Below are 23802 nucleotides of genomic sequence, written 5' to 3'. Positions count from 1 at the left end.
TCAAGCAGATATTTTAATTAAAAATTACCAGTGGCAGTACTGGTATAGTAGGGCACTAGGAACACTTTCTCTGTGGCAGTTTCTCAGCACAAATGATTCTGTGTGGTTGTGGTCACATATTTGATTGACTTGGTTCCCAAGCTGATGTTCACAGTGCTGTATTCATCTTGTTCAGATGGCTGTGACATGCTGCCTGAATGCACTGATGCTGACAGTGAATGTGAGGAGAACCAGACAGTTGACAGCATCTCCATTTTTCAGAGCTGATGTAGGATGATCTATCACATGATGCTAGGCCACAGCCTGTCATTTATACAGCTACAACTGTAATGTGGGTAAAATGAGCAGAAATGAGAGAGAAGTGACAAGAGGGGAGGAAAAAAAAGAGGTGAGGTGTTGACACTGTTTTGCATGAACATATTTTATTTAAATGAAGACTATATTCATCCCACATCTCAGGTCTACCTGCTACTTCAAGCATTGACAGCCCATCCTTGCCTGCTGTTTGGGGAAATGTGTCTGCCCAGAGACAGGCATTGGAGATCTTTTGGGCTGGTCCTGTGCCCCATCCATCATGGCTGTTAAGGAAGCCTTTCTCACTGTTGCTTGGAATGCACAAACATCAGCCAGAAACACAGGGGATTAACAAAAATATCTCTTGAGCTAAATAACTGTATGCTCAAGATGGGACTTGTAACAACCTTGCATATAAGAGGTGTAGATGAGGGAGAAACCCTAAGGTTGCATTCAGTGCTACTGTTGAGCACCTAAGATGGATATAGGGACCTCTTCTGGAAGGAGATTAATAGGTGACTCAAGCCTCCCTTCAGGTCAAGCATATCATCTCCATGCAGTCTCTGGGGAGATCAGCCTAACTATGGGTTTGCAGTTCTTTACCTGGATTTTCTCTTGTGAATAAACTAATGCTGTTTCTTGTTTTGCTGGCCTTCCCTGTAATTTGGGAAAAATAGTTCTTATGGCTCTGGACTCTCTGGAGTTGTCTAAGGAAAATGTTGCATTGTAAGGGAAATATTTAGAAAGGTCTTCCACTTGGTGACTGCCTGTTTGCCCACCTGTTCACATGTCATCCCTGAAGCAGAAGGTTGAACCTTGTTGTGTAGTGGTGTGGTATAAGCTGGACTGTCCCAGGCTTTGTGCTAAGAGCTGTGAGGCTGAATGGTATCTTGTGAGCCCCAACTGAACCCCTACTTCACTTTTTCTCTAGTGCATGTTATAAATTGCTGGTGGCCTGAATGTGCAGGGAATGTGAGGTGCGCTGGCTGCCATGCTGGGGGCTTCGGAGAGAAACAGAACAAAGTCCCTGCCCATTCTTCTCAATCTCTGATCACCTTCTCACAAGTGAATGGAAAGTCAGTGGCACTTGGCTTACTTGTCTCTGCTTACAGGGGGTCACACAACTTTCAGAGGCAGGTATGTTTTTATGTGAGTAAGGTTGTTCCTGTGGATCTTCAAAGTCTTGCTTAGCTCTGTCAATCATATTCTTGTGCCTAACTTGGCTTAAAAAGAAAGCCCCGTGATGTCTGTGGTACTTCTGTGACAAATGTTACATTTTTCTTAAATGTAACATACTTCTGTTGACATGACTGGAGCACCACACTTGACAGTGATGAATTATTTACAGCAGACCGACAGCCATTTATCCTGTGGTACCATCTGCCATAAGGATCACAGTTTTGTCTTAGCAGTTTTCTCCCTTTGTTATTCTTTGAAAGAATATTTGAAGATGTGGAAGCAGTGAGGAATGGATAACCACCTCTGGGCCATGTTTTCAGTGGTGTGTTCAGATGCTTCTGGACAACAGTGTTAAAGGTTAAATGCTCTTGGCATTTGATTGGGAAAACTCTAGCAAAGGTGAAGTGAATGATGCAAGCCTAGCATGAGCTTTAACTGTTTAGGATGTTTCCCATGTGCATCCTTTTCTGGTCTCCTTGGTATAAGGGTCATGTTGTGGGCAAGGAGGAGATGTGACTGGAGCAGAACTGGCAGATGGTCCCTTGAAGGTCGTTTCTTGTTGCTATCTCCTGTAGTGCTGCCATATGCTGTGCAGGGGGATGTTTCCTTCCTGTTCATGGAGTGTAAACTCATCAAAACAGCAAGTGCAGCATGCCATCAACCCTCAGCTCTTGAAGTTTCTGAATAGGTCTGTAGCTTTAAGACATTTTTAGTATGTTGTCAAAGAGTATATAGAACAGGAATTTTTGAAAAGAAATTTTTAAAGAGCTGCCCATTGTGAAGGTGAAGGTTTTCTTTTAATGATTTATCCTTTTTCTCCTGAAGTTGTCTTTCTGGTTATAAAATTTTTTATTTTTATTTGTTTTCCCCTAAGACCTTTCTTGTAACCTGTGAACATCCAGAGCATGGACAGTACTACATAGGAATTTTTGGGGGATTGAATGCTACCACTGCTTCTGGAATCATAGCTGCTCCTCTCAGCTGCTGGTAACAGCACAAATTTCCAACAGAAAATACCTGAAGAAAACAGCCACAGCAACTGGAGGGGTAAAAAGTGCATAAAATAGAAGTTGTTGGTTATGGCTTGAATTAAGTTATTATTTCTGAGCTGCTTGTGCAAATTTAAGTCCATGTCATAGTGAAGTGTTTCTAAAACTGCAAGAGAAAGCCCATACAAACCATGGTTGCTCTAGATAGAATATGACCTTTAGATAATCTGTCCCCTCCTTCCTTTTCTTTTGTTAGTTGTGATTAATAACATCAAGAGAAGTTGTTTATCCTGAAAGAATAGACAAAGGTATACATGAGTTTGTAGAGGTACAAATCCCAGTATAATCTTTCAAGGAAATTTGTTACCCAAGTAAAAGGCAACAAGTCTGCGTAAAGCAGAAGAATCAGGCTGTCTTTCCCCTTTCAAATGACTTGAAACCTTTTAGAAAGGGCATGACTATCTTAGTGTTTGGCCACCTTATGCCACTGGAACTAGTGTTTAATATTACTCAGTTATCAGTGCTGGCTATGATTTAGTTGGCCCAGACAATAACTATAATCCTGAACTTTACAGCTCTTAAGAAGGTGGAAAAGTTTTGGCCAAGTGACTCAATCAACTGACCTAGAACTAAGGTAAAGACCCAAGAATTTCTTGTAGCCAAGCCACCAAGGCTCTGAGTGATATAACTTTGCTTTATTTTACTCTTCTCTTTAGCTCCTTAGGCTTCATTGACATATGTGTGTCAGTCTGTTTACAGTTTGCTGCTAAAGCTATTTTTGAACACAGTATTTAATGAGGTGAATAGCAATAGGTGGGTTTAAGATTGCAAGGACTGCACGTGAAGTTAAAAATCAGTTTTTCTAAATTTAACTTTGTTGAGCAAACAGTGATATTTGATTCTACTATTTAAAGTTGTAATATTTACCCATGGGTCGTAATGAAATGCTACAGAATTACAGAATTAGTTAGGTTGGAAAAGACCTTTGAGAGAGGTGATGAGTCCAACCTATGACCGAACACCACCATGTTAACTAGACCCTGTCACTGAGTACCACGGCCACTGTTTCCTTAAACACCTCCAGGGTTGGTGACCCTGCCACCTCCCTGGGCAGTTCATTCCAAAGTCTAATCACCTTTCCTGTGAAGCAATTCTTCCTAATGTCCAACCTTAACCTCCCCGGGCACACCTTAAGACTATGTCCTCTTGCCCTGTCACCGGTTACCTGGTAGAAGAGACTGACCCTCACCTGGCTACAGCCTCCTTTCAGGCAGTTGTAGAGAGTGATAAAGTCCCCCCTGAGCCTCCTTTTCTTCAGACTGAACACCCCCAGCTCCCTCTGTCACTCCTCATTAGACTTGTGCCCCTCAGCCTTCCACATCTTTGTTGCTCTTCTCTGGATACGATCAAGCGTCCCAATGTCCTTCTTGTGGTGAGGGGCCCAAAACTGACCACAGTATTCAAGGTACAGCCTCACCAGTGCTGAGTACAGGGGAAGAATGACTTCCCTGGCCCTGCTGGCCACACTATTGCTGTTACAGGCCAGGATGCGGTTTGCCTTCTTGGCTACCTTAGCACACTTTGGCTCATGTTTAGCCACTTTCATCCAGCACCCCCAGGTCCTTTTCTGCTGGGCAGCTTCCCAGCTACTTTGTCTCCTAGAGTACTGCTGGGGCTATTGTGGGAAAAGTGTACAACCTGCTACTTGGTCTTGTTGAAACTCATACTTTTGGTCCCAGCCATCGACCCAGCCTGTCCAGATCCTCCTGCAGAGCCCTTCTACCTTACAGCAGATCAACACTGCCACCCACCTTGGAGATACCTGCAAATTCACTAATGGTACAATCAATCCCCTCACCCAGATAATCAATAAAGACATTAAGCAGGACATTATAAACAGGAATCCCAACAGTGTATGCAGTTATACAATTTCTCTTATCATCAGGCACTTAGAATTAATTTACTGTATGTGTAAAAGTTGATCCAGTGATGGACATCATCCCATTGTACCAAATTGTTAATATTATAATAACTAATCTTGTTAAATACCTACATTTTTTTGGTGGATAGTGGTGATGGTGTATTTAACAAGCTACATAATTTATGTTGCTGAACTGACCCTTTATCTATGAGCTTTTTCTTCTTTGTATTCCAGAAAGCATATCCAATGCCCATGCAGCTTTCTTGGTCACTTCTGCCTCAGTAGCAAGGCAATAATTTTGTACCCTGGTAAGCTCAGACATGTGGAAACTGCAAAGCTTAAAGGAAAATAATGATCATATTAAATTTTACTTTCTTTAGCCTTTGACATTGAAAGATGATTATCACACTGATTTGAAGGTATGGAGATTTTATTAAATTCTCTAATCTGGAATGGCAATTTGAAACACCTGTGTGTTGTCCTTCCTGACCACTCAAAGTACTACTTTAGCTACTACTTCTGACATGACTTATTGTAGTGTTTTTGTTGAGGGGAAAGTAATCTCCTTCTTATGAAGAAAATATGACATGGCCTAGCCTTCCTCTCTTTAGGGAAGAGGATCATAGCCAATAGTTTTAGATGTGTTGCTGGGCTTTCCTTAGGTCTCAGAAATTCTGTTACTTGGTGGAAGCAACTTCAGTGTTTAATTTGGCTGGGATTGCTGTAGCAGTATAATTGGCAAGGTGGTGGAGAAGGTTATTAGAAATATTCAGAACACCCAGGAACAAAGTGTTGTGCAGGAAGCTGGGGAGATGCAATTCATCTTCAGAAGAAACACAGCTTCTCTGGCCGATTGTATTGATGGAGCATCTCAGTGTGAAAAGGCCACCTGTAGCACCTGCTCCCTATGTCCATCTTCGACAGCAGCCAATTTCTTCATGAAGTGAAAGTCTTTGTGTTAATGGGAGTGTATGACAATGTAATGTGACTTTTGGAAGTGTTACAACAAGTTCTGAATGATAGATGAAATGAAAAATCTCTGTCTGGTGAAGAGAAAGCATGTGCTGCTCTGGATGATACACTGCCAACAGTTCTAACAAGAGGCTCCTTCACAGATTTTCCACCTCAATCAGCAATGCAGTTGCTGTCCCTTGAGCAAAATCTCTCTACTTTTTTTTTTTCCTGTGCAAGCAAAGAAATATTTTTCCGCTTTATATCTTACCCACTGCCTAAAATGTTCAGTAATCTTTCTCTGTTTCTAGTTGTGACGGTCTCTATAGGAAGCATCCTCTCCTCCAAATTCATTCATCTTCTTCAAGTACTTTCACAGTAGTTTTACTCCACACACCGAGGGAATGGGCCAGGCAAACCTTAATCAGTGCTAAAGTCAGTAATGTATAGCATCTGCTGATTTATAACATCAAGTTTGAGGAAAAGGTTAGCAAGAAAATAAACAATAAGGCCAAGGAAAGAACCTAGTTTAAGATTTCTGTTGTGACCAAAGAGTGTTTTTTAATACAGTCAAGCCTGAGCTGGTATATACTGGCATGGACAATAGAGTAAATCACATTTTGGAAAACAGTGGATGGACTTAGGTGGCATCACAGATAACTTATTTAATTTTAATTTTTCCTACTGTGTTGAGGCAGAAAAGGGATGGTGTGATCCACAAAAGAGAGAAACATTTAGTACTGCTTGTAGGCTTCTTCGTCAGGTGATGTGTCTGTCCTGTTCTGTCTGAGCTGTGCTACAATGTGGGTTAAGGACTGGGAAATAAACATCAGGATGAGGGATGTCAAGAATTCAGAGTATTCAGGTAATTTGAGAGAAGGGTGAGAGGTCAGTCTGAAGAGGACACCTGGCAGCAGAGGCTTTTCCACCTGGCTGACAGAAGGTGAAGTTCAGCTAACTCAGTCTTGAAATAAGAAGCTGGTTTCTGGCTGCAAGGTCTGTTGATGATGAGAGCTCAAGCCTGGCCTGGACAACTGGCCTTTTTCATCATTTTCCTTAATGGGAAAGCATTCAACTCAAAAGCTTATAGACAGCAACTCCACATTAAGACAATTAACAGATCCAAATTTCTCTGAAGATGATCAGGGCAGATTTCTTTTCATCTCCTCCCTTGCGCAAGGAACGAAGGTTTCTGTATGCAGCTTCTTTTCATTGTTATTAACTGCTTTCCCCTGCAGCACAAGAGATTGGCCAGGGAAGGAGATCTCTTTGTAGGTGGCATAGAGAGTGATTACGGATTGCCTTAGCTGGTTTGGGAGGGAATTTTCCCTGGGTCAGGTTGGCAGGCTCTGTGGATCTTTCACCTCATATAGCATGAGGTGTGGTTTGTCTGCTGGGATCATTTGTGTACATCTCAGGTGATTAATTCCTTGCCATTGCATGTCTCTCTCAGGTCTTGCCAACCCTATGCCTGTAGCAGATAATTTTCCATGCAGAGAAATGCTTTCCTGTCACTAAAGTCTTTGAGCATCAACTAGATGTTTTGGTTAAAATTAATGGTCTGTGAATACACAGTAGGTGCATCTGGTATCGTTTTTGGCCTTAACTTCTAGGAAATTATATCTATATATGCTGTCTGATTGGTGGAGGTTATTTAGGAAAGCGCTCTCTTCTGTTCTGAAAAATGGCTTGACTCCCTTAAAGGCCTTGTTCTGACAGCCTGAGAAAATCTTACTCTCTGTGGAGCAGAAGTCTAGCTTGCTTTAGTTTAATTCCAAACAACAGTCAACGTATCCAGTTCAAATGGCGCATTTCCATGTCTAAAAGCCATGCAATTCTATAGACTGATCTCAACTGAATGTCTGTACTGCCTGAAGGAATTTCCTCTTCAATGACTCTTTCTGACTCTGGGAACTACCAGTGCAAAAGGAAAAGCAACTCACATTAAGTGGTGTTCTGGTAGTTAAAGCAACTCAACAGCCAATGGATTCCTGTCTTGCTGAGTGCTGGTACCAGAGGAGCATCCTTTCCACAGTTACTTGTTTCGTGTCAGTGAAATCAAACTCAGGGATTCCTGAGTTTGAATTCTTTTTTCAGAAAGCATAAATTTAGCCCTTAAGTCTGTCTACTTCAGCAAAATAACAAATCCTACCTTCAAATTGTAGACTTTGCAGCCTCAGGGGTTCTGTGATATATGTGACACAGAACCTGAGTTTCTCTATATGCAAGCAAGTATTTGTAAATGTTTGTGTGCATAGCATTATAGTATAATATGTATTTTAAGAAAACTTTTGCTTCACTGGAGCTAGAATTTCCCCATACAGGTATATGCAGGTGTGCAAAACCAATGTGTGCATGAAATGTTAAGTTGAAGCTCTGCAATTTTTGAAATATGCAGCAGCACCACAGAAACAGAGATCATACGGGCAGCAGTGTTTGATAGTTGTCTTTCACATTATGATCAAAACAAGAGATATTTCAGGGTGGGTTTTTTTTGGTGTTTTTTTTTTTGTTTTTTTTTTTTTTTTTTTTTTTGTTTTTTTTTTTTTTTTTGTGAAGGGGCCTTTGCAGAAATACCATAAGTAATCAAGATTTACTCTGTGCATATCAGGAGAAACTGTTCCACTTGCTCGTGTCTGGCCTCATCCCATAAAGTGGAAAATAGCAGCAATTGTTTGGCTCTATTCAAGTGCTATCTGTTGTTCTGTGTCTTTCTTCTTTGCTCCTCAAACTAAAAACTTTCAAATTAAAATAACTGAAAACCAGAATACTGTACTTCTAAACTGAGTTGTCCTTAAAAATTCGAATGAGTCATTTAGATAACATTCACAATACCAGCAGCTCCAGGGCACTTTAGAGAATATGTTTCAGCACAGAGACATTTGAAACAAAAATTGTAATGTTCTAAATGGAATTAGATGAGCAGAACCGTGTCATACAGAGATGAAATATAAATAAGTGCTTTAGGCCCAGTCTATGAAAAATGTATGTGCTTTTTAAAAAGCATTTTTCTTCTGCAATGGTTTAATTTCTGTAGAAAACAGTGGTTGGTTGTGAGTTGTTTTTGTTGTGCTTTCTTTTTTTTCTTCCTAGTGCATTCTCCCAGAATGTGCTTTTGCCACTCCATAAAGCCTTCTTTCTACTAAAAGTCTGTCTCTCTATTAAGCCCCCAAGGAACTGTACAAGCAAAAGGCAGATGGAAACAATAGGCATTCCATGTTCAAATGTACAACCTACAGAAAGTTCATTTGTCAAAAGTCTGAGGAGCACTTCCAAGGAGGCTGCTTCATAAACAACATCCACATGGGGCAGATCTGACTTGTGCTACCCCTTTTCATGCACGCATTCCATAAGAATTTAATAGGATGTTTTCTCCTCAATTAATAGTTAAAACAACATTTTACAGAATCTTGTTCCAAATCCCAGTCTCATTTCTCCTTTCCTTCCCTTCCAGCCTACATTTAAATCTCTTCATCTTTTACGTGCACCAACTACTTTCCTTTTTTTTTACAGAAGACTTATCCTAGCCCCTCTATTAAGAGCAACTCAGTCTCAGACTTCTTGAACTCTTTATTTTCTTAGACATTTTGACCACTATTTTTGTACCTGTTGAAGTTTAGCTTCTTCACTGGTGAGTATGCAAATCCCACCATGGTATCAGTCTTTGAGATATAAATAACGAATGCCAGTGTTGTAGTGTTGAAAGTTAATCTAACCTTCTGACTCATGCCTGGAAGACAAAAGTTACTCTGGTTGGTGCTGTCTAGCAGACATCATACCTGCTTTTTAAAATTCTAATTACTTTAATTAATACAAAGCCAAAGAATGAAGGTTTGCCTTCATTCCTTGGCTTGGTATTAATTGAATATTTTTAATGTGATTAAGATGCTGGTTCTCTAAAGCTGTGAAATCACTTTGGCTCCCATGTACTTCAACAGCTGCTCTGATCAAATCCTGGATTAGGGGCAAGGAAAACAGGGAAGACTTTGTCAATACCTGGATATAGGAACCTTGCTTTCAGTTCCCATCAATATCTGAACTTGCTCAGGAGTAATCCAGAGGTGAGTCCAGCAGAACTGAAAAGACATCAGTCAGCTATTCTACCCAAGCACCATCTGAATACACAGACCGTCAAAATAGGCAGCTGATTCAGAGGGTACTCATCATATAAACGGTAGTAACCACCTTCTATATTAGGCCAATTTGAATTTACCTAGGATACCCAAATCCTGTATCTGGTGCTTAAAATAGCAGGTAGTAGTTTCTGGTGCCAAAGGAAGATGAATAAATTGTGACATTAGAAAATCAGTCACCCACCAAATGCAAGATTCAGTTTGGTTCTATACCTAATCAGTGGCCATGTGTTGCTCTGGAAAATAATGAAATGTTAGAAAGTGACTTGAAACCAGAGGTACATTACATATATTTCTCTATATAATCTAGCACTGAAAAATGCATAACCAATTTTAGTCTCTCGACTTCAAAAACAGCATTTGCAAATAATAGACCTGAAAAAGTGAGAACCACCCCAGAAGAGTGGAAGCTACTCAATGGCAGCTTGCCATGTGCCAAAGAACATTGTAAGTTCTGCCCAAGAGACATTAAATTCATCTGAATGAGCCATTACACAGGACTTGGTTTTCCCCCTCTCCTGAGGTGCATGGAGGTGCAGTGGTGTGAATGAGCATGAAGCCAGTGGCATGTTGGCAGCTTTGGGTAAGGTTTCTTCAGTCGAAGTACTTGCCTCAGGCACTAAGGTCACCAGTAAATTGTTGTCTGTTAGGATTATGGAAGTTGTTGGCTTTTCAAGTACCAGAAGAGAAGTTACAGCCTGATCTTTGTGTAATGCTGGGTAGAAGTGCAGAGTGGATGTGGTTTTTAAATGGGTCCTGATCTCTTCACAGCAGCCGCTAAGTGTGTTTATGGCTGTCGCAGGAGCATTCACCTGCCAGACTTGGGCCAAAAATCTCCATCTGCAAGATGCTGATGCAGTCTATGTGTTTCATTGCCCTCTGGTGGTGTGTCCACCAGAGCAGGAGGCTATTGCTGTTCCCAGTTGAAGGAGTCTGTGCTGCTGGTGTAAGAGAAGCAGGTGCTACAGGAAGTGAAGAAAAATCCACCAAGTATCAGCCATGGCCTTATTTTTTAGGAATTGCTGTCTGCTGTTGCTTTAATTTATTGCAAGAGTTGTAAAAGAAAAACAGGGGGCTAAAGTCTGCTAACCAGTTATCCCTGTGCAAATCCAGACTTCTGCTGGAACCAGACTCAGCAGTCTGGATTTATACCTGGGCAAAAAAAGTTGGAAAGTGGCTTGAAAATACAGGGAAACCTTTAAACTGCTTGACTGTTACAATAGCAAAGCTACGAGTTTGCCCTTGCAGCACTTAGGTAGCCCCTTAGAGGACAAGGAAGAAAAGAAAATTCTCAAGTGATTATCCAAGTGCCTTCAGTACTGTATGGTCTCTGAAGCCAATATTCGAGTGGGCTGAATCTAGAATCTCTTCTGTAATAGTCACCATCTGGATTATGAGGCTGGACACCTCACCTCCAAGGTGCCACAGGCTTAAATCATTTAGAGTCCTTGACACCTTACACTGGATTTTAGCAGATGAGGTAATCTGCTTTCAGTTCTGCTGGTACTTGTGCTGTCAACATATATTTACAGCTGTGGATCTGCTGCCTGAGATGTGGGAGAATTAGAGCATTATATTGTAAAACATTACTATTTCATTCTTGCTAGAAATAGTTCCAAGGAGAAAAAAATACTCTGAAAGGAAGTGACAGTCCAGGAATCAGATATTGTAGTTTTTGTTTATGTTGGTTCATTGATTTCAGTGGCTGTCTACATACATATTATGGATCATTTGCATGTCTGCATTATTTTTATAAGTAGGGAAGAACTCAAATCAATTTAAGTTTTCTTCCAGGAATAGGTCTTTACAACCCATGGCAAAAGCATGGTAGGAAATAATCCAGAGAAACAATGGGTTTTCTATTTATGTTGGAAGTTTTTTGTCTCCCCAAGGTTATCTGTTATCAGAAAGAAGCCCAGATTAGGAGAGGCAATGGAGAATTTTCTTTGTGAATTGTTTGTATCTCAGCTACTTTTACTTGCATTTGTCATGGAATATATTAAAGTAGTCATATTGCAGAGTCCACACAGTGTGTCAGCTTTGAGACAAGCACTCTGAAATGTGCTCACAGATGATAAATTGCACACTATGTCAACTACATCTTTGTCATGAGATTCTGTTTTCTATTTATAGTTGAAATGAAACACTTGAGAAAATTCTAAACCAAAGCAATTTCACAGAAATCTCGTAAATTTTTCCTTATGCGTATATCAGTGAAAAGACCCTCCTGTGCTATCTCTTTGCTCTGTGGGATTCCAACAATCAACTTCTGAGATCAAAGTAGAATGCTCTCAAGATTGTGAAACTTATAATGTGCCCGTGTAATCTAGCTGGTGTGCCTTTGGAGTACGTTCCCTTTCAAACATTGAGGAGAAAGAGCACGTAACCAAAGCAGAGTGCAAATACATACAAAATTTGATACAGTTTTTGGGAATCAAAACCCATTTTCTCCAGAAGAGAAGAGATTATTTAGTTACTTCTTTGGCTTGTCATGCTACTTTTGTTTGAAGCTGTCTGTGCAGTACTTTGTTTTTGTTTCACCCTCTTTCTAAGATGATTATTTTTCACTTGTGCATCTTAAACATATAATCTGCTGCAACAGAGTTGTGGGTAGCAAAAATTGAAAAAAGGCACTAGGTATGTTTTGCAGCTAGAAATTCTGCTCTAATTTGTTGTGATTTTTTTTTCTTTTTTTTCTCTGACTACAGCAGCCTACTTTAGGAAAATCAGGTCTGGAAAGCAGGAATGGTGCACTTGGATGGGACAAAAGCTTACACTGGCCTAGACCGGGCGGGACATTCTGTAATCTACTGAATGAATATTTAAGTTAAGTAGGCCTCGTGATGGCTTCCTTCTACCTTGGGCTCTCATACCTTCATAGACAGAACATACAAAGAAAGTTTCTCAGAGAGAATCATCCAAGCAAGGATGGGTAATGTACATGCTGGAGAGAGAAACTGGTCAGAAACCTATGTACAGGATTCAAACAAGAGCTTACTTGAGAAAGAACTTGTATCTCTCTTCATGGTGAACAGAGCATTTGTCCAGGAGGATCCAGATCTCTGAATCCCACACCCTTGGGAAGCCTGGAGCAAGAGCAAGTTACAGCTTCCTTGCAGTTGTGGAAATGGTTTTGTATGTGATACCAATAGAAGAGTTTTCATTTCTGTGGCTTTGTGGCTTTCCCTTACTACTTCTGGGCTTCTAAAAGTATGCCTTCTAGCCAGTTGTCCCTTCTTAAATCTAAGAGGAGATTTGGGAGTCTATTCCAGATTTGTGTGTGTGTGTGTATATATATGTATAATTGATTCGAAAAGCAGCTCTAATTTGAACACTAGAATGGCCTGTGAACCTGAAGACATTGATACTTGTTCTAAGTATTTGTTCCTACTTCTGACTCAGCTCTTAAACTCTGTAATTTAGAAGAGAGAGGTCTTGGATTTAACTTCCCTCCTGCTCTGCAACCTCAGCCATCCATTGATCAGAGTGCGACGATCTAGCTTAGAAATGCGTGTAAGGGGCATTAACTGACAAAGAAACCACTGCAACATCAGTGTACCGATCTGGAAAGGTTAACAGAGTTACTGAAACTCAGTTGGACTGGAAAGGTAACTGATGATATTTAGCAACATTTTGACAAAAAGTGAGTCAATAGCTTGTGCCCTGTCTTGCAAGATGCTGCAATAAGTGTCTTTCTTTAAAAATTGTCTTACGGAGGAAGAGATCTTTAAAAGCTACATATGTTTAAAAAAAAAATACTGCTGTTAAGTTAATAAGTTCACCAAAGAGAACATAAAATCCATTTTCCTTGTTTGGACTCAATACCATAAAAACACTTTGGTCTATTTTATAATTTCTTTTCTCTCTTCCATCTCTCCTTACTCATTTCTGACTCTTTCCTTCTGTTCCTATTCAATACACTTGCTTTATGTGCTCTTCTTTCATATTTCGGATGACCTTAGAAAGTGAGCCTCTCTCCATGGCACACTGGGTTTGCTCATACTGCCAGTTTTCTGCCAGCATTATGTTTAATCAGGCAGCTTCCTCCTCGGCAACTGGTCTGTCCTGTTTAACTAAATCTTTTCACCCAGAGCAGCAATAGTATTTTGCTTAACTGGTGTGTTGGCAGAGATTACTAAAGATATCTGTCTGGATGCTGATGTGATATGCACTTGGGTCAGCATCTTTAACTTTTACTACATGGTTTTGCTGTTAGCTTGTTTCTTTAAAATACTTGACTGTTAAATTTGCAGTCATGAAAAATAAGCTAACTAGCATTGGGCTCCAAAACTGTTGTGGGGGGAGGGTTACCCACTTGAAAACAAGCAAGAAGTCTTACAAATATTTGGACTGATTGATTCACCAGCTTTTCTTTACAGAGCTCTATTGTGCTACAAAGCTATTCAATGACCAAGAGAGTACATTGTCCATTTAGTTACTGTTTTGTATCTCGTGTCAAACAAAAGACACTGCCTCCTATAACAGTAACAGCTGAATATTTTCACTGCTCATGCAGTTTCCTCTTCTAGCTGCTGGATCATCAAAAATTCTAATCAACTCTGATCTAACACAAAGTACTACATGGCATTCATCATCTGTTTTAGCCTTTAATGCACCATGCAGGTTTTAATCAAAGGTATGCAACCATTAGCAAAAAAGAAAGACAAGAATTATGATGGTGTCCTAAGCAGAGCTCTTAAGCCAACATCACAGGCAGCAGATAAGTTCACCTCCCCCTGCTGAGTACAAATACAGGAGAATAAGATGGGTCTTTTTTTGAAATAATTGCAGGAGAGTGCCACTGAGGTTTCAGGGCCATGACTTCTGTTGTTTCCTCTCAGTATAACTGCTAAGACTTATTTGCCTGGCTTTCCTGAATATTGAAAACAAATGTTGGCACTGTAGCCTTAGTGTGGTGGGGCTGCTGGATCATCCACTCAGTTCAGCGTATGCCTGTGTCTTCTGCTGTTGCCAGAGGGAGCCAAGGGCATTGGCAGTGACTGGCAAAAGAGCCCAGAGCCTTCTTTGCAGCAGACAGGGCTTTGGGTCTCTCACCTCCTCCTCAGCAAACTCTGTTAGTGACCTTTCCTCTTTTCCTTAAATGCAGGAGTAGCAGTTTCACTGTTGGATTCTGAGTAGAATTAGATCCATGTGCTCTTCTTGCATGCAAGCAGCAAACTCTTTCTCCTGCATTTGGCCTCTATTCCAGCACCCCTTGCTTCCCTGCTGGTCTAACAAGAGATATCCATCCCTAGCAGCGTGGCAAGCAGCCCTCTCCTGTCTTTGCCCGACTCATTACTCACAAAGCACCAGGGTTTCACTAGACTGTAAGGTTACACATTCTGTATCATGTCAAGCAGTTTCTCCTCCTGCTTCCCCACTCACACCAGTCCAGTAAATCAAAGCCAAGCAGCAACCAGCCATTAGCACGGTGTCAGGCTTTGAATCCAGGTTGGCATGGGGAACAGGCACTGGCCTGTTCTGCAAAACTGTTTAATTTCTGCCTAACCAAGGAAAGGGTGAAAGTAGTCTTTTTGGGGAGGGGAGCAGGCTGTGTACACAGTAGTGTGATCTTTCTCCTGCCATGTGAACTCATGAATGTCACCTTGCTGGAAGTGGCTCGGGTGAGGGTGGCATATCTGACACTCCCTCATGTGTCCTGAGCAATCCTATTGGATTTGAGGGTTTGCACCCCTAAGAATACTGCAGTTGTTTTCTCAACCTTCCCCGTTGCCCACTTCTTCCTTGGTTCTGGTATTGGCAGAGCTGTTTCAGGTCCTGGCTTAAGAGTAAGTGGTTGTGACCTGTGCCAGCTTGTAGCATTTCCTTGAAGCCATGATGGCAAGAGGGAACAAAGCAATGTATTGTTCTTCGGCTCTGCCCCACATAGCTGATAAGGGCAGAGTGGGGAGCTGACAATTACCCAGAGAGTCTCAATTTAAATGAGTGATCTGGACGCCTTTAGGCTAGTGAATCCATACAAATAGCGTGTAGGTGGAATTACTTCTCAGGCCAGCTGATGCGGGGTATGAACTTTTGAATTATGTTGACTTTGGGGTGTGCAGGAGAATTTCTCCATGCCGTGGCAAATGTAGAGTACTTTCTGTGGGGTGAAATAAAAATTTCCCCCTTATAAATAATTACCAGTAGCTCGAGCTGGCTCTGGTCAGACATTAGGAATCGGCCTTTCTAATGTACTGTCTGGGGGCTGATTCTGCTCGAATGCTTTGTTTGTTGTGCAGCTGCCGGTGGGGGACAGGGCTCAGTAGGACTCAGTGTGTGCTTGCCTGCATCAGCTCCTGTGCTCAGCCTCCTGCCAGATGGAGGTCCCAGGCGTGCCTGGGCTTTCACACTAGCAGAAACCCTATGTAAATTGCTGGCTTTGATTTCCACATGGCCTTTAATGTTCAACATGTGCGTCTTTTAATGACCACCCCTGGCTAAAGCTTAATTTGGTTAGCGGTGGGAGGAATGGATGCTTTAGATCTACCTGTGCTTCCTGAGCTGGCCTGTGCCCAGCTATGCATGGGAACCAGAGATTTTCCACAGCACCAAACAGTGGGATTATATGTCCAATTTCCTATTTAACTAGGCTAAAAAATAAACAAGTTTTTGTTGTTTTAACCCAGATAGGTCATTTTCTTTACCCAGTTTCCAAGTATTGGTTCATCATTGCAGTGTATTGTTGTAGGTTCCAGAGGTGGATGATCAGCAGCACAGTGTTGTAAGGATCTGGTTCCAGGTCACAGACAAGTAATGAAAAAACAGCAGTCACTGAGGATTTGATTTACACACTGCAATGGCTATGTGATAGCCCCTTTTGCGAGGAAGAAAGTGTCCCTCTGGAGACCTCATTCTAACCAGCAGCAAACATTCGAGCTCCCTGGTGCTTCAGATGTCAATTATACCAAAGCCTCTTATTGTATAATGTAGGTCTGTTATAATAATGCTGTCTGAAGCAGCAATAATAATGTTGAATGAATTTTCAAACAGTGGAGATGGGAGGGGGAGGTTGATCAATACGGCACTAATGATGGCCTTGTCTTTCACTGAAATAATTGTGATAGGGTTTATAGCACTTCCTTCCTATACCATGCTGTGCAGCAGTGTTAGTTTACTACCTGCTGTTATTGCTTTTGTATAAAAGGTGTTAAAAAGAAACGTCTGTCAAGTTTTAAGGCTGTGAGTCTTTTTTAATGCAGCAGGGTTGTTCTTCCCAAGATGGTCTGAGGATATGAGAGGTACAGCGCTCACAGGGAGAAGTGAAATCTTTTATTATTAGACACACCGAAGAATAAAGAAGCTTTTGGGCTCAAAAACCAGTAGTAAGGTCCCAATTTTTATAGCAGATTACTCTTATTTTGTAAAAAAGGTGCCATTGGAAGGACAGATTTTTTTTTAAGTGCACTCATTCTGCTTGGATACACAAAGGTATCTGCTTTTAGAGGAAATGTGAGTTCTTGAACACATAGGGGTACAAAAGAAAAGCTCTCTAGCACTCTAGGAATCTTTTCTATTTATGTGACCCTATTTCTCGCCTGATAATTATGTGGAGTTTTCTCTGTTACTCCACCATGTGCGTAGCATGCATACTAAGACCTGTTGGACCTAAGGGAAGTCATATCCTCGTGTGTTCCTGAATGTTGGGGGAGAAAGCAGAGAAAATCCTGTGAAGGGAGAAGATAACAGTATATTGGAAATTTATTGGGGGGGGGGCGGCGTGTTTTGTTTGTTTTCTTGTGTTTGTCTTTGGTTTCTGTGGGTTGTTGGGGTTTTTTCATTATATAATAAGTTCTAACATTTTCTGCAGTATTTCATAGTTTATTTCTCAATATGCTGGAATGATGATTTCCGTACTTTTTTTGGTGAAGTGAGAGAAATTGAAAGAAAATATAGCCAGAGTCTAATGATAAAACAGAGAGGTCTGTTGAAGCTCTTCATTACAGTACTTTTCAGAACAGAAAAGACAAACTGCTTTTGCAGTGGCACAAGTCCAATCTCAAACTAGAATCAATTGCTTTGCCAACACTGAACACAAAGGATGTTCATTGTTTGCAAACTGAATTTTTCTTAGTGTGTGTGCGCAAAACCAATGATCATATTATTATTTTTTCCTTTAGAGAAACCCCTGCAGTGAAAAAACTGCAGCTGATTCTGTGCTTCCCATCTTGGTTTGCAGCAAGGCTTCTTGCTTCACAGTGTGATTTCTTCATAATAGCTGCATGACAACAGTATGCCAATATTTTGAAAAAAACAACATTGAAAGTTATAACGCGGTTGCTTATGTTAGCTGCTCACTGCTGGGTTTTGGTTTCTTTTTTCTTTGAGTAAATATATCTGCTTTTGTTCATATTCTTTTGAGGCTCACCTTGCTATGTACAACAAACCTTTTTCTATGTCTATCTCTTCATCTGTCTATATAAATTTTGACGGGAGTAGAGGGACCTTCCTAGGCCTGTCCCTTCCTGCAACAAATAACTGCATTGTATTATGCTTAGCATCAACCATCTTAAAAATGAGGAAATTATTTCTTCCCTTGTTATACTTATGCAACATCTGCCCCAGGGTCACTTTTTTCCCTGAAGCTTATGACCTTTTTTTCTAATATCTAAACATATTTCTGGCTGACTTCTCCCTATTGCTGTGCCAACATTGCTTTTCCATTCCTCTTTCCTGCTTTCATATACTTTCTCCTTGGTATATTTGCAAAGAGTGATCACATCCCTTTCCACGTCTTATGACACTGAGCCAGCATCTGAAAATATAAGTTCATTATGGGGTGGCAAAAACTCACCCGGACATTCATGTTTAAACCGGACATTCATGTTTAATCCACATAGTGGGTATGGCATCTGCCTGGAGTCATCCTGACTCTGACTGCAGCATTTTGTCCTTCAGGGATTGGATCCTGACTGAAGGCCAGTGATGCTAATTTTGTGAAGATCTATTTATTGGCCACACGCCTCCTGCATAGCATTGCCTGGGATGCCCTGATGCAGAAAGCAGCTCCATGTAAGAGCACAGGCTCTACATGATCCATGGAACACAGTCTCACTTGCTAACAAGAGTGTGAAAGTAATGTAGATGCTGCATTTGCTTATGTAAGTATGAAAGCTGCCTCATTTGCTTATTTGAATCTTGCCTCTTTACGCCACACCTCCCAGTTGGCTGCTGTTTCCTCAGAAGTCTTTGCAGCTGACTGACATGTTGTAAATTATTATGTGGTTTGTGGAGGTGTTCAATATCAGTAATTTAAGCTGTACAGCCTGTTTGTTATTGGTCATGTGGCACAGTTTTTCTTCCCTGACCGAATGAGCTTAGCAGGTCAAAATTTTCTGTTGAATCCTCACAGGAAGTTATTTGAAAACTTTCTGCAGAATATGCAGAGTTAAAGATTTGCTGGCTCTTGCACATTTGCACTGGTATAACATGACCACAGAAATGCTCATGGAAAGCTTAACGGGGGGTTGTGTATATAATAGCACTAATTTGTTTTAGGGCATCCTGCAGAAAATTACTTCCAGTATTCCTGAACAATCATGCCAATACATCAGCATAAAAGCTTCCCTTGTCATTTGCTGATATGTATCTCAAGCTGACATGCATCTCTTCTGAGAATATTTGCTAAGTATTTAACCCAGGCCTATAATGAGAATTTCTTTCCTATGTGTTATATATTCTCATATATTTTCCATATAGTGTTACAGGATATTCCCTGGTTCTCTTGGTAAGATGTTTCACAGCATCAGTTATGACATTTTTCAAATACAAGAAGGAGCATATATTTTGTGAAGCATTCTGCTTTGCCACTATTTGCAGATTTTTTTGCCCTGCTTGTTCACTAATTGGCAGCGCTGAGTAATTTGTAATCTCTCTTCCCACTGAACCAGTGAGTGTTCTGTGTGTGTATGCATATGTTTACAAAGTCTTAGGATTCATCTGTGTGATAACTAGAACCAAAGGAAATAACTGCATTCTAATTAATAATATTTTGACTAAGGTCTATTTGTAAACCCTAGTTTTGATATAATTTAAGCTGATAAAAGAAATCACATTTATCTGTACTGAAATGGCTCTGAAATCTGCCTCATGCTAACTACTGATGAAATGTTAAGGGTGTGATTTACAACTGATTTAATTGGATTGGTTTCATTTACCATCTAAACAAGCCCTTAAATGTTGGAGTGTTTGCCACCTGTTGTGACTCCTACCTTACATCGATTTTTTGTTCACAGGCAGGAGAGTGTGCACTGTAAAGAGAGAGGAAAAGTAGGGCTATAAATGTTCATCTCAGTTTATGCATACTATTAAGCTTGGCCCTGGAAAAGTATGAAGATTTTTCTAGAATTTATGATAAATTTTAATCTGTTGGTGGTGATTTCTTCTTGCTTCTGACAACTAGTGTGTTTGCTTCTCATCAGCTGGGATAATTAATGTGGAAAAAGGTTTTTTGTTGTAGTTGTGTTATATAATGCTAGCTGCTCTTCTGCAGTTTCTGTACAGATCTAGGTCTTGTAACAGGTTGTGAGCAACTCTGATAAACAACCCTGAAAAATATGAAGGGTTCTCTAAAATTTACTTGGGATGTTGGTTTTTTGATGTTGTCTTTGCCATAGTCCAAGAGATACAAGGCAGAAAGGTCTATACTGGAGAAACCCTGTGAGATATTTTGGTGTAACCAAAGCAGCCACCTTGCTTTTCTCATAGTCTTCTCTGCATATGTAATAAGTTGAGTCTTCCTTTGCTAATCTCCTGCAACAGTTCTGCCCTATTTGCCATCCTGCTGAACAGATGAGTCAAAGGAGATGATCCTTCCCTTCCCTCTCCTCAGTCCTGCTGACAGCCACCTGGTGTTCTGGATCCAGTTCTGGGCTACTCAGCATCCAGCAAAGGGTCATGAAGATGATTAAAATACTGGAGTATCTGACAATGGGAGAGGATGAGAGAGCTGGGACTATTCACCTTGGACAAGAGAGAACTTGAGGAAGGTATTTTCAAAGTGCAAAAACACTTGATGAGACAGTGGTAAAGAAGAGAGAACAAAATTCTTCTCAATAATGCTCAGTGCAAGAACAAGGCGTAATGAGCACAGACTGAAACACAGGAAACACACCCCTCAGAAGTTCCATGAATCCATCATTTTTCCACTGTTGTCTCTTTAATGTAAATTTGATTGTAGACTAGATAGATAAACGCTTTTATGGGGAAACTAAACTGAGACAACAACAGCAAAAAAATCAGTCTGAACTTAAAACTGAGATAGCCAAGGTCACAACACCGCCAACCCATTTGGGGAATAAATGTAAAGAAATGCAGCAATCCAAAAGTAGGAAGTCATCCTCTTTTCTCCAAGGCATGTTTGCCCTACTTCTACAATCTACTTCCACAATCTACTTCCTTCCTCTTCAGCTTCAGGTAACTCATCACTTTGTCATATCTCGATTTTGGTGTTCCACCCTGCTCTACATGTCCTCTCTCTGCAATGATAAATATAACCAGCCCATTAGGCTCACCATTTTCTGCTGGGCCAGCAATCACAATTAAAATGTCCCACATTAGAGTCTGATTCAAGCAGAAAGCCCTACAGGGACATGAGCTCAGTGGCAAAAGCAATGATCAAGGTTTCAACAGGATTTTCTCACAACCTTGTTGCATTCCTGAGATGCTGAGAAATTTGGTATCTTTAGGCACCAAATTCTGTCATCTTATTCAGACTTTAACTTCTTTTTTTGCTCCTTCCATTTCCCTCACTACTTATCCCCAGATTCCCTGTGTTCTCTAGGATGCTATAATCTAATCAACACTTCCTTTATTATTTCCCAGAATTCTTCAGAATTCTGGATCTTTCTGTCTACATACCACTGCCCAGCTCTTAACCACCTCCTTATTCTGTCCAGATCCAAGATGTAAAAATGGAACATATTTTTTGGGTGGAGGTCTCTGTTGCTCACATGCTGTCATCAGTGAACATCTCAAATTGCTTCATACATTGGTTTTCACAGCATTCTTCTTTAATGGCTTCCAGCACCTCAGTTTTCAAACTTTAGTGGATTCAAGATGCTAGATTAAATCAGTAAATGGGTCTCTAAGACCTATGTATTTATTGACCTTCATGTACTCCCTCTCATTAAGGCTGTCTGTCATCTTCTTGTACTCAGAATTGTTATGATTCATAAGGTGAAGAGTAACCTAGATTATATCTGTCTACCTTGGACACATTCTCAGTTCTCCCAGTCTATCTCTTCTCTCCTTTTGCATTCTTTTTAACTCTGGATGCATCCGTCATATATTTTCATTTACAGTTTATATATATATTTTATGTAGCTACATAGTTTATATTTGGTAGTCTCTTTGAAATGCCTCGTAATTTGCTTTTTTTTTTCCTCCGGAACGGACTCTCAGAATTTCGGACAGCCAGACACAGCTTTTAGGATGCCCAATCTTTATTTGGATGACCCATTTGTGCCTGCAACTAATCAGGCTGATTCTCTGTACAAAGAGATACAGAGGTACAAACTCTTCCCATACATAGTCTGACAAACTATCAGTAGCATTACTCAGCAGTTTCACTGTTTGTAGTGGTACAGAAGCCATTAAGAAAAAACCAATTCAATTTATAAATAGATTATGAATTCTACTGAAAAATAATCCGTCCATGTCCTCCTAATTCTCAGAACATGAAGTTTTGCGTTAGTGCTAAAATAATACCAATTAAAAAAGAAGAAAAAGAAAAAGAAAAAAAAGAAAAACAAAAAAGAAAATGCATAAGTTTTTGTGGAGCAAGACCTCATTATGTTTGTGTGTGTATATTGCTGGCTTTAAGACATATCTTCCTCTGAGAAAATATGTTCACATTTTAATGCTTTTAAAGGTTTCATTAATATCAGATAGGATGTTCTGCCTAACAAAGTTGTCTCTATTTTGTGAGCCTACTGAATCCGAGAATGTTCTCCATGCTGATGAGCAGCTTTCCTCTACAGCAAGAGCCCATCATCACAGATTCCCTTTGTCATGAATTTTCTAGAGCCACCCAGAAATAAAAACTATAATAGCTCAGTCTCTTACTTGGAGCCTAAATGAAACTTGTTCTGTCAAGGTAACAATGTGTTAGCCTCTGACATACTTTTTTTCCTTCTTGTCCTTATCGGCAAAGAGAAAGCAGGAAAATGTAAGGGGTTTCTCATATTTCTTGAAACAGCAAGATTTTTCATTTCATTTGGTATCAGCTAGGATTGCTGCTTCTGAAAATTTTACTGTGGGAAACATACCCACCAACTAAATGGAAGCTAAATCTGTATTTCTTCTTCTTTCAGTTAGGTTATGCTACAGAAAGTCATGGGGAGACTTGTGTTGTCTCAGAGACATGCAGGTGGAACATGCAGGTATGAGGGCACTGAAGGTAAAACTCAAAGTGCAAGCAAATCTTAGTGATAAAGTTTGCTGCAAAAATTATAAAGATTTTAGACTTACACAGCGGTTTGCATCAGGATGCTGACAGAATTAGATTTTGCATACCTACCGCTTTATAGCAGAATAATACTTTTTTTTTTGTGTGTGTGTGTGTGTGTGTGTGTCTTTTGAGTGGAAGGTGTCGTGTATAGAGCTGGACTGAAATGCTATAATTTTTAGTAGGACTGAAGCCCCCAGAGATTGCGGTGTGGCATGGTATACGGCAGTTAGGTACAATTGATCTTCAAACAAGCTTCTTTCTGAAATCCCTTTTGGCTTTTAGTTCTCCTCCACAGGCAACTTGTAAACATTTCAGCAGAGATTACATCATGGTGAATCTCTTGCAAATTAAGTGTGATTTGACCAAGTTAAATTCTGTGTCCAGTACTGTTTTAGATTTAGGACAATTAATTGCAGCAATGATAAAATCAGTGGAAGTTGCATGCAGAGTGGGAACACTAGAGCAAAGGAATGGACACTGTTGCAAATGGAGGGAATCATTGCCTGGCAAAAGTAACCAGAATTCTTCTGGACTAGAATCTATCCTGAGCAATGTACTTAAGTTGCTTAAATCTTTTTAGATCAACACATTTTGAAATTGCAGGGGGATGTGACTGTTTACATCATCTTTGTAGCAAATTGACTGTAACAAACTTCCCTTTGAAAAAAAAATCTGTCTAAAGGCTTCTCCCTTCCTCCAAACACTTTTAATTCTATTGTTCTTTGTTGGGGGTTGGGTTTGTTCCTTCTTTCTCTGGGGAATTTTTTCCCCACGGGTTGCCAAGGGGACCGGGTGTTGGATACTTGAGAGTGCTTGGCTGAAACAAAGAGATGGACAAAAGGTGGAAGGGGGAGATAACGCAGGTAAAAGACACAGCTTGAGGCA

General features: G+C 40.4%; 1 long non-coding RNA gene across 4 annotated transcripts in view; it reads left to right on the top strand.

The window, feature by feature from the left end:
• Positions 1 to 23802, top strand: part of LOC136293759 (uncharacterized) — a 177883-nt gene that overhangs the window by 127879 nt on the left and 26202 nt on the right. For all 4 annotated transcript variants that reach the window (XR_010722319.1, XR_010722446.1, XR_010722385.1 and 1 more), the window contains one exon: positions 18366 to 18568. This is a non-coding gene — a long non-coding RNA (uncharacterized lncRNA). The remainder of the gene's footprint in view (positions 1 to 18365; positions 18569 to 23802) is intronic.

The sequence above is a fragment of the Chamaea fasciata genome, unplaced genomic scaffold (assembly GCF_029207755.1).
Source record: "Chamaea fasciata isolate MVZ Bird 193981 ecotype frontalis unplaced genomic scaffold, bChaFas1.0.hap1 SCAF_1, whole genome shotgun sequence".
Taxonomy (NCBI): domain Eukaryota; kingdom Metazoa; phylum Chordata; class Aves; order Passeriformes; family Sylviidae; genus Chamaea; species Chamaea fasciata.
The sequence above is the reverse complement of the archived record's forward strand: the minus strand, read 5'-3'. Positions and strand labels throughout refer to the sequence as shown.